The following is a 17,783-nucleotide window of genomic DNA, read 5'->3' on the forward strand; positions in this document are numbered from 1 at the left end:
CATAGGAATTATTTCACATATGATTTACAAAACTGTGTGTGGTAATGCTGACCAGTATCGTTTTTGGACGCTAAAAAAAAGACCCAGACAGACTGTCCAGCCGTAATTTTCGGTTTTCAGTACTTTACAGAATCCATCTTCACCAATAGGAAGTCACCTTTCAAGCTATATGTATGGAATTTGATGCTGCCTAAAGTATTCTCCCGTATTTGCGTTACAGTCGGTCTGTCAAAAGGTATTATAATAAGTATACATGGCTCTGACACTGTTTTGTCTCTTATCCCTAATGTATCCGAAGGCTTAATGTCTAGAATTTAGATCATTAGGTTTTATTTGAAATATGTAGACGGTTCAGTGTTGTGTTATTTACACAACTATGAATAAAACGTCTCGTAGATTGAATGATAATTATAAGGTTTTCAAAGCCCTGTGATCTAGGTGCTGTAAGTTCCTAATTTACGAATGTTCACAAATGAAAAATTTACTGATACATTATATTAATCCGGAGATCGAAAATCACAAATTTACTACATTTCAATATATCATTAATCGATTTTGCAGGTAAAAAATTCATGAATAAAATAACTTGCAACTTAGTAAGGCATCGGTCGATTATTATTTTTTTTTTAGGAATTTCAGCGTTGATCAGGTTATTAATTATATGACATTAATCAAATTTCCATTTACCGTAGATTAATCGGATTCATAAACAGTCATTTAATCACATATAGAGAGAGAGAGAGAGAGAGAGAGAGAGAGAGAGAGAGAGAGAGAGAGAGAGAGAGAGAGAGAGAGAGACTTTATATAGCCGAATCAGGAAGCGAATGGAATTATAGTAATCGTATTTTCAGTCGGTTCCAAATTGAATCTTTTATTTTGATATACATACATATATATATATATATATATATATATATATACATACATACATACATACATACATACATACATACATACATACATACATACATACATACATACATACATACATACATACACACACACATACATACATACATACATGAGTGAAAAATAAATAAAAATTTTTTTGTACATGTATAAATCATAGCATAAAAAGATTAATTACCAAAGGTGGTTGAATTAAAAATTAAACTATAGAATAAACAGTAAACAAAACTATAGAATGAATTTTACAGTAAATGAGATGTTGACGATGCATTTTGATTTTAGTAACTTCCTTCCGTCGTAGATTTGGTCAATTGACGACACGCGAGGATTAACGAAGGGTCAGGCCTATTGGCCTTCCATAGGCCTCCATAAGTGGTATTGAAATGCGGCCGTGATTTAATTAACCTTCCGGTGTATCGTTTCGAATTTATTTCCTTCATTTTGACTGCCGAATACGATCCCTCATAATATCGGATTGGAAATGAGATATTGTTCATTGCCCGGGATTGTGCTGGACTGATATAGGAATTTTGGCTTTAATTATGAGTTTACCTATTCTCTCTCTCTCTCTCTCTCTCTCTCTCTCTCTCTCTCTCTCTCTCTCTCTCTCTCTCACACACACACACATTATGGAACAATGATGTGATATGCGCGATTTTAACTAATTTCATAAGTTTGTCAGGACCAAACAAGTTAAATTTGGCTATTTTTCATTGTGTTATAATTTTTATTGAGTTTCAATCTCTCTCTCTCTCTCTCTCTCTCTCTCTCTCTCTCTCTCTCTCTCTCTCTCTCTCTCTCTCTCTCTCTCTCTCTTTAGATTTATCGCCATGAAGCGAACCAAGGGAAGTCAGCGGGAATGAAAGCATAAACAGATCGTTTTCATAATAGTGGTTTAGATGTCCACATTGAAATGTTTACTTTAATGTCACTAAATTACTTTTTACTTGATTCCAAAAATCTTCATGAAATCCTAGAGGTTGAGAGAACAAAATTACAGCAGAACTTTTTCCTTAGGAGAAGTTTAAAGGTTCTTGTGCTTATTCATGAGACTGGTCAATCTGGAGCTGTTAAAAGCTACGTCTTTGTCCAGTGTTGTGATGCCATATCTCGATAGTCAATCAATCAGTCAGTTTTAATGCCATAGTGATCGACAGTCAATCAGTGAATCAGTCAATCAAATCAGTCAGATATGTTGTAAATATCTGTTTGTCTAAAGAAGGGTCGTCGGTCATCGGACTTCTTGAAATATTAATCTCTACCTGACATAAAAGCCACGCCCCTTTGCCAGAGATAGTTGCCAAATGCTCCGAGAAAGATGGTTGTTGATTGTGAATCTTATAAGGGTTATGACAAATCATGTTATCCAGTGGACGCAGTTCTTGTCTGAGATAATAGGGAACCCTTGTTTTGTATGATATTATTATTATTATTAATATTATTATTATTATTATTATTATTATAACTTTGTTGTATACAGAGGACTTAGCTCTTGTCAGAGATAATAGGAAAACACGCGTTTTTTTGTCGTAGGATTATTATTATTATTATTATTATTATTATTATTATTATTATTAAAACAAATTTTTTGTAGCCAGACGACTTAGCTTGCGTGTGACATTAAAAGGAACGTGTTTTTATTTTCTGTCATGAGATTATTATTATTATTGTTATTATTATTATTATTATTATTATTATTATTATTATTATTATTATTATTATTATTATAACAACTTTTGTGCAATTTTTCCTGTTATCATTATTCCGGCGTTGATTTTAACAGATTACGGGGATCATTACTGTCCTAATTTATGACGTAATTTTTGGAAACCAAGAGGCCCTCTGGCGGTCGTAAATTAAGTCAGAAAATCTGGCGTGAAACTATAAAGATTTACTGAATGCACATGGGGCGCATCGAGAGATATATGCGCGCGCGCACGCAAGCAAGCAGACCGCCGGAGCACGATATCCCCTGCTTGCACGCAAGAGCAATAAAACTACCCTATCGACTGAGTCCAGCGTAGTAGTAGTAGTAGTAGTAGTAGTAGTAGTAGTAGTAGTAGTAGTAGTAGTAGTAGGGTTTGAAACCTTCAATTATCGCGAGATAGAGAAATGAAACGTTCATGACGTATCAAGATAAATCACCGCGATTAAATTTTTCCTTTTTCCTTTTTCTTTATTTCATTCTTTTTTTGGGGGAGGGGAGAGGGGCCCAACAACGAGAAGGATGAGAAGAGGAAGAGGAAGAGGAAGAAGAAGGACAAGAAGAAGAAGGAAGAAAAGGCAATAAAGAGGAAGACGAATTGTTTTAATTTAGATCCGAGGACAGGAATCGTCATGTGTAGTGATCGCGAGTGGACGGAGTGAAATGTCTTTGCTGGGCCGAAGGAAGGAATGCACTCGTGATAGTGAAGTGTTGATGGTGATGATGGTGAAGTGATGGTGGTGGTGATAATGATGGTGATAGTTCGGTTAATTTTGTTAGTTGTGATGCTTATGGCTTTTGATAGTGGTAATAAATTAAATGCCTGTAATATTTGTAAGACGGTGATGATGATAGTGAAGTGTTGATGGAGATGATGGTGAAGTGATAGTGATGATAGCATGGAAACTGTGTTAGCGTGATGCTTATGGTTTTTGATAGTGATGATAGTTAAATGCCTGTAAAATCTGTAAGAGTGTTCGTGAAAGTGATGGTGATGACGATAGTGAAGTGATGCTGATAATGATAGTGATGATGATAGTTGTGCTGACTGTGTAAGTTTGATGCTTATGGTTTTTGATGATGATAATAAGTAAAATGCCGGTAATACTTGTGAAAGTGTGTTGATGATACTCGTCATTGTGATGATGATGATGATGGTGAAGGTTTGAAAAATGTAATGATGTAAATGAGAGAGAGAGAGAGAGAGAGAGAGAGAGAGAGAGAGAGAGAGAGAGAGAGAGAGAAGCTGTTGGGAGGTGGGTTAGAGAGTAGAGAGAGAAAGAGGTGGAAAAGAGAGAGAGAGAGAGAGAGAGGTGGAAAGAGAGAGAGAGAGAGAGAGAGAGAGAGAGAGAGAGAGAGAGAGAGAGAGAGAGAGGCAGGCCCCACGTACATCGATCCACCCTGAGCAAGTGTGTATGTGTGTGTTGTTTCGAATCCGGGAGAACCGCCACTGTTCGGGCGCGCGACAGTACGATAACTGTGCGCGCGGGTGTATGTGTGTGTGTATGTGGATGCTCTCAACCCCCTTTTCCCCTCTCGGCTCACACACACACGCACAAACGCACTCACAAACACGACACCACTCTAGAGTCCTTATGGCTTGGCACTTCTGTGTGAAAACAACCCAAAGTTCCCTAATGTCCGTATGAGATAGGTCATCTTTCGAACTGTTGTCTCTCTCTCTCCTTCTCTTTTTCTCGCACACTCTCCGAACTGTTGTCTCTCTCTTTCTCACACTCTCTCTCTCTCTCTCTCTCTCTCTCTCTCTCTCTCTCTCTCTCTCTCTCTCTCTCTCTCTCTTGCACACAGACACGCACCTAGCTCTAGAGGGGCTGCCCCCGTTTGGGCCTGTGGCTCCAATTAGACTTGTGTCTTTTATTTTATTTAATTACTTCTTACGTTTCAATCCTGGCTATAAGCAGTTTGTTCTTTTCTTGTAGGACTCTCTCTCTCTCTCTCTCTCTCTCTCTCTCTCTCTCTCTCTCTCTCTCTCTCTCTCAGTTTGATCTTTCCCCGAGTGTCGTGTCGTAAGGAGTGTTCGTGATTATCAATTGAGGAAGGGGCAGATTCACGTCGTTTCTTGATCTCTTAGTTTTATTTAAATTTCCTTTTTGCTTTCGTGATTTCACTTTATGCCTGTATCGACTTCCTTTCCAGGTTTCCATGTAGATACCGGTATCCTCATTATTAGTAGTTCAAATGGATTCTTCCTGCAATGGTTTCCTCTCTCTCTCTCTCTCTCTCTCTCTCTCTCTCTCTCTCTCTCTCTCTCTCTCTATGTATACTTTGATCCCATGTGAAGAAGGAAGGTGAGGTCGGGCCTGGCCTGGCCTTCCAAAGCATAGGCGGAGCAAGCACAGAAACGCCGAGAGAGAGAGAGAGAGAGAGAGAGAGAGAGAGAGAGAGAGAGAGAAGAGAATAAGAAGGAAAAGAAGAAACAGAACGTAGAGGAGGAAGGAGAAGAAGAAGAAGAAGAAGAAGAAGGGCGTTGGGAGGAGGGGTGGGGTACGGGGGGCCAGGAGCAGCCGAGGTTGGAAGGTTGAGGGGGAGGGAGAGGGGGGGAGAGAGAGAGGGAAGGAGGGAGAGGGAGAGAGGGCGTCTGCTGCTGCTGGGTGTGTGCGCGTTGTCGAGGGGGTCTTTCTGCCTGCGTGCGCGGAAGAGAGAGAGAGAGAGAGAGAGAAAGAGAGAGAGAGAGAGAGAGAGAGAGAGAGAGAGAGAGAGAGAGAGGGGGGCTCTTGGAACTGGGAGGAACCTCCAGCAGCCGATCCAGAGCAGTTGAGTCTGCGCCAGCAGCAGCAGGGGCCGCCACCACCACCACCACCACCAACTCGCTGCTGCCGCGCCGTCGTCGTCGTCTTCGTCGTCGTCGCCGTCGTTGCCCTCTTCTGCCGGAGAGAGCAGCAGCAGCAGCAGCCGTGCGCCACCCCTGACGATATATACACCTCCCCCTCTCTCTGCTCTAAGCTCTAAGCTCTGTGCTTACCTCTTCTTCGTCGTCGTCGCCGTCGGATGTGTGTGTGAGTGAGTGAGTGTGTGCTTCTGTCTTCCCTTCAGCAGCAGCAGCAGCAGAAGCATCAGCAGTAACAGCAAATATAACAGCAGAAGCAGAGGCAGCAGAAGAAGAGCAGCAGCTTCTCCTAAGGCAACACCTCGAGAAGAAGAAGAAGAAGAAGAAGAAGAAGAAGAAGAAGAAGAAGAAGAAGAAGAAGATCATTCCTGCTGCTGCCGTCATCATCATCATCGTCATCATCATTCCTCATCATCATAACAGATATCTCTCTCTCGCACACACCGAAGGCTGAAAGCTTTCGAATCAGGAATCAGGAATCGGGAATCGTCGTGTCTCTTGTGGAATCCGCCGCCTGCTGCGCTGCCCAGGACAACACAGACGCATCTCTCTCTTTCTCTCTCACACACGTACATATAAGCACACACAGGGAGAGACACTTCACAGCAGAAGTGGAGGACGAGATAGGGCATCATAACACAGCAGCAGAAGCAGAAGCAGGATAAGCAGAAACAGTTAGAGGCCCCTTCTTGGGAGTGGCCCTCATCCCGGATCCAAGAGAGGAAAAGAGAGAGGGAGAGAGAGAGAGAGAGTGTGTGAGTGAGCGAGCGAGCGAGCTAGAGCGAGAGCGAGTAAGAGCAAGAGAGTAGGAGAGAGACAGAAAAGGAAAAGAGGAAAAACGAGGATTCAAAGAGGAGCAGGAGAACCAGCAGAACAGCAGCAGCAGCAGTAGTAGCAGTAGCTCCAGCATCCCTGGGCCGAAGAAGAAGAAGCAGCAGCAGAAGAAGAAGAAGAAGAAGGAGGAGGAGGAGGAGGAGGTGGGTTCTTGCCACCGCCACCACCACCTCTACCAGTGCCACCACCTCTGACACGGCCTTCCCCCCTCCCCCCTCGTCGTGTTAAGTCATACCGGCTCAGAGAGGGAACGCTGTGTCTCTTCTGTAGACCAGAATATAAGGAGTCCCGTGTAGTGGGCAGATAGTGATTTAGTTTAAGCGAATCTCCCACTACCACCTCCACCAGCAGGAGGAGAAGGAATAGGAAGAGGAAAAGGAAGAACATCAGGAAGACGCAAACGAAAGGCAGAATAAAAAGACGAAGCAGAAGTGGAGGATTATCAGGTGGTGTTGTGATCAGCCACCGTCACCTATATAATATCTATCATCTCTCTCTCGCCATATCTGGTCCAGGCGCCTTGCAGCAGCAGCAGAAAGATTTCGAGGCTTCAGTGGGGTGATGGTGTATGCCTGTATGGATGTATGCGTGTGTCGTAGTGAATATAGAAATATCTCGATGAAATTAACGCCAGTGGATGTCAGTGCACTAAGCTTGAAACAGCCACCATCGACCTACCTGAAGAATAAGAAGGGGTTCATAGATCTGTAGGTTTTACGAAAACGAGCTCCCTGGATGTTTATTACCCTGTCGAGACGTCTTCCTAAGAAGAAGTGCTTGTTTAAAAAGAGTGTGAGCTCGAGAGAGCAATACTAAGGGAAGGACACACACACCTACTTCTCTCAAACAGTTAGCAAAAAATAAAAGTATACATAGAGAAAGTATCAGGAATATTCAGGAGTATTCTGGAGTATCCGAGTGCCAAATTGTGACATTTTTTCCGATCGGCTGTGAGGTCTTGTTATTTAACCCACAGTTAAATAACAACCGCCGGACCTTTTGAGAGGTTTTCGGTTTTTTCATTGGTTGTACGTAAGGAAGAAGGGACCTGCAATAACCAAAGGATATCATTATACTGTTCTAAAGCGTCCCTTACTGCTTTAGCAACGATTGAATTGAGGTGAGTACCTAACATGTAACTCAAAGGATTATTATCAATGTAACTTACATCAACTTAAAATATAAATTAAAATACATTTAATGATACTAAATCCAGATTTAGTTTGGCCGTGTGTGTATGTGTGTGTGTGTGTGCATTCGAGTGTATTTTATAACTACGTGTGCGTTTGCCTGTGTGCGTGCGCAAGTGTTCTACAAGTTTCCAGATGTATGTGTATTTGAATGCAGGCGTATTTGAGATTTTACAATTGCAAGTCAATGTGACACTTTGTCCTTGTAGCAGCAGAAGGAAAATGAATAAGATCAGAGGTCAGCAATCTCTCTCTCTCTCTCTCTCTCTCTCTCTCTCTCTCTCTCTCTCTCTCTCCCCCCGTTTGATGTCCTTCTCGTGGAATAAGATGGCGTAGACACCTTAGAATCAAGACGTTAGGTGAGATGCAGGGAGGGTGTTTTTTTATTAACAAAAATATTTTGGGGGGAGGGGTGATACATTCGTTGTTTTCATTGACAGTTTTTAATGAAGGTTGGGGTGTTTATTTTTTTTTTTTTAAGGAAACGTTTGATTATTTTGGTATAGAGATTGAAAACTACATAGAGAGAGAGAGAGAGAGAGAGAGAGAGAGAGAGAGAGAGAGAGAGAGAGAGAGAGAGAGAGGGGTCCAATATTATCACCTTTCAGTAAATTCCATAGTGTAAATCCGTTACTTGGTAACCATTTCTCCCATGTAGAAATTTTGATTTTATATATACATATATATGTATTATATATGCATATATACTGTATGTATATGTATATATATATATATATATATATATATATATATATATATATATATATATATATATATATATAAAATATAATAGGAATCAACCCACAATGATTTTTTTGATAGAAATAAATATCTACCTGGGTTCGATCCTGATCTGGTAGAAATTCTTTCAATGATAATAATAATAATAATAATAATAATAATAATAATAATAATAATAATAATAATAATCCTTTTAAAACTACTTTAATCTATAGTATCTTTTATGTTAAATAGCCCATGATCTTCGTAGCAGCATTAAACATTATAAATATTGCATATTCAGTGCCAGTCCATTTTTTTATAGATTTTCCTAAACCACCATATACTGACGCCCCTGTTTATGCCTTTTTTTTTTTGCTTATGATGTTTAAATTTGCTTCCTGTTTTTGTTGTCCCCATTCGGAATGAATTATCATCTATTATTTTACTTAGCACGTTAGCGCTCTCTCGCTCTCTCCCCCTCTCTGTTTATGTATGTTGTGCGTGTAATTCGTCCGTCACAGTGCGATTTTTTTAGGTCTTTTAATCTGTTTTTATCATCCTGTTCGTGAAATTCTGCATTTGCTAAGTTTTTCACTTCATTAGAACTTTTCAATTTTTTATTTTTCCTTTTCCTACATTTTAATTTGCTAAAGTTCTAATGATTCATTTGAACCTTTGAATCTCGAAAGTTTTCCATTTCCAACCTTTTATCATTCGACCAAAGTGCAAATAATCTGGTAGGCGGAGAAAGAGAGCAACATGCATTGATTCAGATATGTATATAATCATTTTTCTTGTAATCGTTTTACTTCAGTCTAATTCAAGTTTACATTCACATGGTCATTATTATTATTATTATTATTATTATTATTATTATTATTATTATTATTATTATTATTATTGCGGCTAAACCAGAGAAATGCAGTGCTTTGCACTTTGGCAGTTATGTTGTCACTATTAATCCTTCATGTGGCCAAGTCGATAATGCACACCGTTTTCAACCTTGAGGTCGGGGTCACCTTTCAGAGGTGTTCTGGGTAACAAAATCATTACTGGAAGGAACACTTGTCGTATGGGTTTACTGAAATAATATCGGAATTATATAGACATTCATATAGAATTTGTTTCAATAATTATTTGTATAGTTTTTTAGTCGGTAAAGTCGTAACTTTCTTTTGCTAGTAGTTTTTTTCGTCTATTTTAGCTACGGTGCTGGTGATTTCTTTTCTGTAGGTCTTATGATGTGAATATTTAATATTCTGAATAAATTAACCTTGAAAGTTATACCTTCCTTCGTAATTTTTATTGAGTTTGGGCCAGTTAAATAGTTTATATGCCATGTAAATCTCTTATGTTATCAAAGTTCTTTCATTGTCAGTAATTTGACACTGACAAAGATCATATTTTTTTTACCTTAATATCCATTTCTGATTGTTGTTTCCTTGGAGTTATTTAACCATGAAAAATCTTTGCAAATTACTGTTACAAGTTAGAAAGTAAGGTAACCACACACACACACACACACACACACACACACACACACACACACACACACACACACATATATATATATATATATATATATATATATATATATATATATATATATATATATATATATATATATATATTATATATATATATATATGTGTGTGTGTGTGTGTGTGTGTGTGTGTATATATGTTTGTTTATAAATTCCGTATTATAATTCAGTTTTAGTGCTTTGAATTATATTTGACCTTGAAACTATTATCTATACTGACCTTGGGGTTTCTTATAAATTTTTATCTCCATTTTCATATTTTGTAGTTTATTTTGGATTTTAGACGGTGCTTTCATGGAATTTCTAATGATTCCAGCTTTAGAAATATCAGGCCCATTGGTCTTAAAAAATTCTATATATTGTGTACTACTGAATTACTTTTTTTATATATTTCTTCTATTTTTCTATTGGAATAGGTTACTTTTGAACGGAGAGGTTATTTAAGAATCGTAAAATGTTCTGTAATTTCCATGTATCATTTTGAACTGTTTTTATGAAATTTGAATTTTCGTACAAATAACATTAAACAATGTTATACTTTCCATTTTGCCTCACAGGTCATAGTGGTAAAACCCCACTTTGCTCTCTTGCTGTCGAAGGCAACTTCATATTCTGAAAAAAATACCGTGAACTGTATGGTACATGACTTGTACTGTAACATCTGCAGAATAGTCGCTATTGACCTATTTACAGAAAGGGCTGGCATTGACCTATTAACGAAATAGTCAGGACTGACCTATATATAGAGAAGACCTTTAGCTCGGCGCACTAGCAGTAGTGATGCAGTAACGAAACTTGGCGGTAGAGTAACGTAGAGTCATTTAAAGAAAAAAACATTTATTCCGTATCGATCGATACAGAGAAGCTGCTACTGTAGAGTCGAGTACTACTTGTTTTGTATACGTGGCCATTGATTTCGTTCGGTTGATTTGTTGATTTGTTTCTTGAGTTGCTCAGGTAGTTTAGATGCATTGATTTTTTCAGGAGAATTTGCTTGTGGTTGCTCATGTTTTACCTGCGTGACATTCTTGTTATGACATTCTCTTTAACTGGTGCCTATCATACTTACGTTAGGTAACTATTTTGGTGAGGATGCAATATTTTGAGATTTGTGAATATTTGAATTTCAAGTTTTTTTGTTTTTTTACCTTATCAGTTGTTTGAACGTTATTTACTTTTGAATTCTGTCAGTAGTTTTGAAAGGTCGAATTTTTGTTTTGAAATGAATCATTTATAAGGTTTTAATCTGAGTTTTGTGTTTTGAGCTTACTTTTAATTTTTGCAAATATTGATTATATTAATTGGTTTCCTGCTTATTTCATCCAATTCTTTCGACCAAAAATGAATTCTGAAATTATTTCTACTTCAGGCCCAGTCGAATTTGCCTTCTGTTAATTCTGTCGTCTCCTCTCTCTCACTTCGGATTAGCCGGAGACCTCTCTCTCTCTCTCTCTCTCTCTCTCTCTCTCTCTCTCTCTCTCTCTCTCTCTCTCTCTCTCTCTCTCCTCTTTGGCTGTTATCCCCCTGTTCGTCTCGAAGAGGCAATTACCCTGGCTCCCGTTAATGGTCGGCTCCGTTATTTCAGTGACGCAATTCCTGTGTTCTTCGCAGCTACGTCGTTTTTGGTTTTATTCTGCAGACGTGGTTCTTGGTATTTCTTATTAGAAAAATTCATATTTATTTGTTTAATTTGTTGACGTAATGTATGTATTTGTCTCTTTTTTCCATTGCCTTTGGTTTTATTTTGCCCTCGTGGTTCTTGGTGTATCTTATTGAAGAAATACTTATTTAATTTTTTGACGTAATGTATGTATTTGTTTTTTTTTTTCATTGACTTTGGTTTTATCTTGCCTTCGTGATTCTTGGTGTATCGTATTAAAGAAATACTTTTTTTGACATAATGTTTGTATTTGTCTTTTTTTTTTTTTCATTGCATTTGGTTTTATTTTGCCTTCTTGGTTCTTGCTGTTTGTTATTAGAGAAATTCTTATTTATTTTTTTTTGGTGGACATAATATATGTGTTTGCCTTTTTTTCCATTCCTTTTGGTTTTATTCTGCAGACGTGATTCTTGGGGTATCATTTCAGAGAAATTCTTATTTTTTTTTTTTTTTGGTAGTAACATATGCATTTTCCTTTTTCTTTGTTGCAGTTTGCAGTTTTCTGCCTCATTTATCGTTATACAGTTGTTTCAGTTGTAAACTTTATTCTCTTAATTTCTCATTATATTTTTCGTTGTTTATTCCTCCTAATTTCTCTTTGACATTTCCTCTTGTTTAGGTTGTAACTGATTAAGTGCCTGCTCGTATATAAATCCGTCTTTTCCTAATAGAACAACAATAATTCTTTCTACCATAACAGATCCGTATGGACTGGTGAAGTTGCATCATGATATCGGCCCAAATTCTCTTTCATTTTACATTTGAATCAACTATGAATCTTTTGTTCCATTTCGCAATAATTGGTCATGATTATACCATACACCTTCTCACCCTCTTCCATTATCCTTAGGTTTTATGTCCCCCCCCCATTCCATGAATTGTTATCCCTCTACAATACACTTCTCCCATTCCGTAATCTCTAGATTCTACTCCTCATTCTCTCTGTATTCCGGACTCCCTGTTTTTTTTTTTTTTTTTTTGGGGGTGGGGGTGGGGAGAGGTTCTCGTTTTGTACGTCATTTTTTTCCGGAAACCGTCTTGCCTTAATCCTCCCATTTCGTTTCCCGGTGCTCATCCTGTTCATATACCCCCAGTTTTCGGAAATAATCCTCTTTTTTTACGCTTTGCGGTGCCATCCTTTCAAAGTACGGATTAGCGTGTTTCTCTCTCTCTCTCTCTCTCTCTCTCTCTCTCTCTCTCTCTCTCTCTCTCTCTCAGTATTCTCAGTTTTTATTATGACTTGTATTTTTCTTTCAAGTTTATATATTTGCCTAATTTTGACATATGCATTCCATTATATTTTTGACTAATTTCTATATATGCATTCCATTATATTTTTGTCTAATTTCTAAATATGCATTCTATTTAATGATTTCATGTTATCTTTTACTCTTTCTCTTTTTCTTGCTGCTACCCCTTCTTCATTTTTCCTGTTCTCTTACTCATATGAGGGTATTTCATTTGTCAGTACTTCCGTATTTTGCGATTTCTTGTTTCTCCCTTATCCGCTTCCTTGTCTCTTAGTTTGAGTTTTATTTCATATTTCTGCCTCCTCTTAGATCTCTTTCCTTTCACGTTTTCATTCTTATCTTCTTGCAGTTTCTTTTAATGCTGATCGTACTCCTCTTTAGTCTCAGTAATCTCTTAGTGTTATTTTTCTGTTTTGCGGCTTCATAGTACTTTATCGTAAGGGCTCTCTCTCTCTCTCTCTCTCTCTCTCTCTCTCTCTCTCTCTCTCTCTCTCTCTCTCTCTCTCTCTCACATTTTAGTTCTTTTCTCATCATCTCCGTTTTTCTTTTTTGCCCTGAATCATTGACTGAATTACCGCCATTCGTACTTAGTTTCATATTTGATTAACCCTACTTAATCCCTCTCTCTCTCTCTCTCTCTCTCTCTCTCTCTCTCTCTCTCTTCTTCTCTCTCTCTCTCATTTCCGTTCTTTCCTCATCATTCCGTTTTCTTTTTGCCCTGAATCATTGACTGAATTACCGCCATTCGTACTTAGTTTCATATTTGATTAACCCTACTTAATCCCCCTTCTCTCTCTCTCTCTCTCTCTCTCTCTCTCTCTCTCTCTCTCTCTCTCTCTCTCTCTCTCTCTCTCTCATTTTAGTTCTTTCCTCATCATCTCCGTTTTTCTTTTTTTTGCCCTGAATCATTGACTGAATTACCACCATTCGTACCTAATTCCATATTTGATTAACCCCAATTAATCCCCCTTCTCTCTCTCTCTCTCTCTCTCTCTCTCTCTCTCTCTCTCTCTCTCTCTCTCTCTCTCTCTCTCTCTCTCTCAGAATATTTCGTTCCTTCCGTGCTCTATAAATACCCCTTTATTTTGTACCCGGCTATATTCTTGATTCAGTTGTAATGGCGTCCGATTGATCTCATATCTGCTGTTTTGTGGTTTTGTTTTTTATTGTTGGTGCCTTTTGTATCTGTATTATTGATATTTAGTGTCTTTATTGTTGAAATTTATTATCTGTCGTTGTTGTAATAATCAATACTGACTGGTTTCGTGTCACCTGTGCCTCACACGCCGCTGGCCATCTTCGATTTGTACATGTTTTAGTTCTGTTTATTTCTTGAAGTTTCATCTCTGTATATGAGATTTTTATTTATTTATTTCTTGGAAGTTTTTATGAGATATTTATTTCTTGGAAGTTTTTTTATGAGATATTTATTTCTTTGGAATTTATGAGATATTTATTTCTTTGGAAGTTTTTTCATGGGATATTTATTTATTTTTTCTTTTTATTTCTTTGGAAGTTTTGTGTATGATTTTAGTCTGGATCAATTAGAATTCCAGTCAAGGCGCAGTATAAATAGAAGCAGTTCTCTTGAGATAAAGAGAAATTTGTTGTGAAAAGGAGGCTGCATATTTTATTGTCTCGTGAAGGGATTTGAAATATATTTAGGAATTAGTTATCGTTAAGAATTCTGAGAAATTTCAGCGAAAGTGGGTTGCTGGAATAAAGTGGAAATGTATATATTGTGGACGGAAGCAGAACCGTATGGTGTTTATTCCAAAATGTATTTATTTATTTATTTATTTTGGAGAATATTCCAGAAGACAGGTAGCGTAAATAAGAAATAGAACGATGCTGAAGAAGGGATATACATTATTCTATACGACTTGACACAGTATTCAAGAAGACTATAAAATATATTTGTTCATCGAAATGAGAGAGAGAGAGAGAGAGAGAGAGAGAGAGAGAGAGATGATGATGATGGTGGCATAAGACAATAACAGAATACGGAGACCAACAGATACGAATCATCTCACGTTGTGATGATTCTTACACATGGAGAGAGAGAGAGAGAGAGAGAGAGAGAGAGAGAGAGAGAGAGAGAGAGAGAGAGAGAGAGATGATGATGATGGCATAAGACAAGAACAGAATACGGGGCTGCAACAGATATGAATCAGCTCTCATTATGATGATTCCTACACACACACACACACAGAGACACAGAGAGAGAGAGAGAGAGAGAGAGAGAGAGAGAGAGAGAGAGAGAGAGAGAGAATCTAATATGTAGAAATAGGTGACTCGACTTTTAACAGAGAGGAAAAGGAGGGAGACTGTGAGTGAGTCGATAGATTGGACTTGCTGACGTGACACTTGTCTGTGTGAAATGGAAAAAAAAAGGAGACTAAGGAATTTTTAACTTTATTCAGGGATTGCTGGATGAGAGATTGCAGGAGTAATTATTTTCCTATGGGAGTCTTCTCGTCAATGTAATTTTCTGTTTTTTTAAAAGAATTAAGAAATAAATATTCATCTGTAAATTCAGTGGAAACACTTAAACTTTGTGTCGTGTTTATGTATGCTTATGTATATATGTATGAATGTAAAATGGTATGTGTGTTTTCATGTGGGAGTCTTCTCTTCAATGTAAATTTCTAATTTTATAACAAAAAATCAAAGATAAGTTTAATTCTTTATAAAAAAAAATTCAACAGAAACACTTAGGCTTCACATTGTGTCCATGTATAATTATGCATGTATGTGTGTATTTATCTGTGTGGTTGTATTCTCTTACAAACACTGTATTATATACATAACTTTAGCTTCTTTATATAGGTTGTGTTTCTTTGCTTTATTTTGCTGACTGTGTTCCAGTGATCTGAAGAAGAGATACTTTCCCTATATAAGGCAACCTCGTATCACTCGCCAGGCCACCACATTACGTTTATTCGGTATTGTGGTGACTGGCCCTTTCCCTCCGTCAGAAAGCTTTTAAAATTCTCTTCTTGCTTCTCATTCCCAGATTCCTGTCGTTTCCAGTTGTGGGTTGATTCTTTGTCGTTTCCATTATAGCTGTACCCTATTTCTCTATTTGTTTTCCTCTGTTATTAAATTGATTAACTGATGTTAGGAACGGCGTGAAACTTGGTGTTTTGAGAAAGGGTTTGAAATACAGACATTGGATTAGGAAAGCATACTCTCAGGGGAAAGTTATGAGAAAGTGAACTTTCCAAGGCTGTATCTAACAAAACTAGACTGACGGGAAAATCTTGCAACTTTGTATAATTTCGTCTTTACAAGTAAAGGAACTGAAATCCGCCCAGAAGCAACTGGCTCACGCTGAATGATAATTGGAACATATATGCTTACAAATCTTGAATACATTGAGGGAAACAGGTGCAGTATCTAAGGTAAAAACCTTGGATACTGCTTAACAAAAGTTATGTTCAGTGACGGAACCTAGACCGTAGTTGTTAGTTATAACAAGCTACAAGAGGCTGAAGGGAAGGTAATATTGTTGGGGTTAGAAGGGCACTATTGATACCTTTTGGGGTTATTTTTTAATAGAGGGAAATTTACTAAGTGAAGGAAGTATTCCACTGACACTCTAATACCAGAATGAATACCGAAAAAAGCTGGACATTTGAAAAGGAACAGTGAAGTGTATGTAAGGGGTTGAGACCCTCGTTCGTGAGATAGTATGGGATTTACTGCTACTTCAGGACTATTCGATTAGTATTTTACATTGTCGAAGATTTTATTTTAGTTTTGCTTTTACTTTTGTTTACTACGGAATAAATGTGGGAAATGGTGGCTTGGCTGTTGTTGTTATTCTTTGGTTTTTTACACCAGTTCAATGATTTTAATAAACCAGTCAATTAACCTCACATGTCAACGTTGAAATACGACGTTGAAATATATATATATATATATATATATATATATATATATATATATATATATATATATATATATATATATATATATATATATATATATATATGTATATGTGTGTGTGTGTGTGTGTGTGTGTGTGTGTGTGTGTGTGTGTGTGTGTGTAATCGAATCCCCGAAATCTGTAATCCCTACAGACTAGCATCCCAGCAAACACAATCTGGGCAAGCTAAAATCCTTTATACACGGGATGCCGGACTCGAAAGCCAATAAGCTTTTGCCAAAATACAAATACCCTCGAGAATATTTCGCTTTAGCTCCAAAGAAGATTTACCTCTTTACAAGACTGAAAGGTAATTGTTTTGGCAGTTAGTGTATCAAAGAAATCCTTAAAATGAAAGCACCAAGACGGTAAGAATTAGTATTGAAAGTTCACTCCCCATGAAACTGAGGGAGTAACTGACTTAATTTGAACGACTATTCCTAATCTAAATGACTTTATTTTTTATTATGAATGGTATGTATTAGTGTTTTTTGTATTATAATAGGTGTATACATATGTACAAACACATATATGTATATATATTTTGTGTATATATGTATGTGTTTATGTGTAAGTGTGCATTATGTACTCTAGACTATCTTCCTTTTATCGCTTTCCATTCATCATGTCCTTAAGGATATGGAACATCTTCCCTGTTGCAATATGTATAGCGAATACTTTACAGAATGAGGAGCTTACATATAGTAAGCAATAATGTCAACAAGTGTATGTTTTTAGTTATCGTTCGTGAAACCATACATGTATAAAATTTGTAGGGTGGATTCTCAAGTCAACATCGAGTCCTTATTATCAGTATACCCTCATCACTATCATCATTTATTTCAATTTTTTCATGAAATTAGACGTTTTCGAGATACTTTGCCTCTTCATTACACAGGAAAAGACCTACATCGAATCCTTACTATAACTTCAGCTTTATCATCGTCATCATTTCTTTCAATATTTTCTGAAATTAAAGGTTTCAGGAAAACGTTCTTCTCTTCATTATTTCTTCAAGAAAAAGATTGTTTCCGAAATTAAACGTTTCAGAAAAACGTTCTTCTCTTCATTATTTCTTCAGACAAAAATTGTTCTGAAATTAAATGCTTCAGAAGAACGTTCCCCTCTTCATTATTTCCTCAGGAGAACAATTTTTTCTCAAACGTTTCAGAAATACGTTCTCCTCTTCA

The 17,783-nt window shown here is 37.2% G+C and overlaps 1 protein-coding gene across 24 annotated transcripts in view; it reads left to right on the forward strand.

Annotated features, from left to right (window-relative positions):
• sif (still life) overlaps positions 1-17,783 on the forward strand; it is a 682,529-nt gene that overhangs the window by 92,191 nt on the left and 572,555 nt on the right. For 5 of the 24 annotated variants that reach the window (XM_067129381.1, XM_067129391.1, XM_067129398.1 and 2 more), the window contains exon 1: positions 5,383-7,416. The exons of the other annotated variants lie outside the window; for them this stretch is intronic. The gene's annotated coding sequence lies outside the window, so the exon portion shown is untranslated. Of the gene's footprint in view, positions 1-5,382; positions 7,417-17,783 lie in introns of those variants that run through there. 24 annotated transcript variants of the gene reach the window in all.

This window comes from Macrobrachium rosenbergii, chromosome 27 (assembly GCF_040412425.1).
Source record: "Macrobrachium rosenbergii isolate ZJJX-2024 chromosome 27, ASM4041242v1, whole genome shotgun sequence".
Lineage (NCBI taxonomy): Eukaryota > Metazoa > Arthropoda > Malacostraca > Decapoda > Palaemonidae > Macrobrachium > Macrobrachium rosenbergii.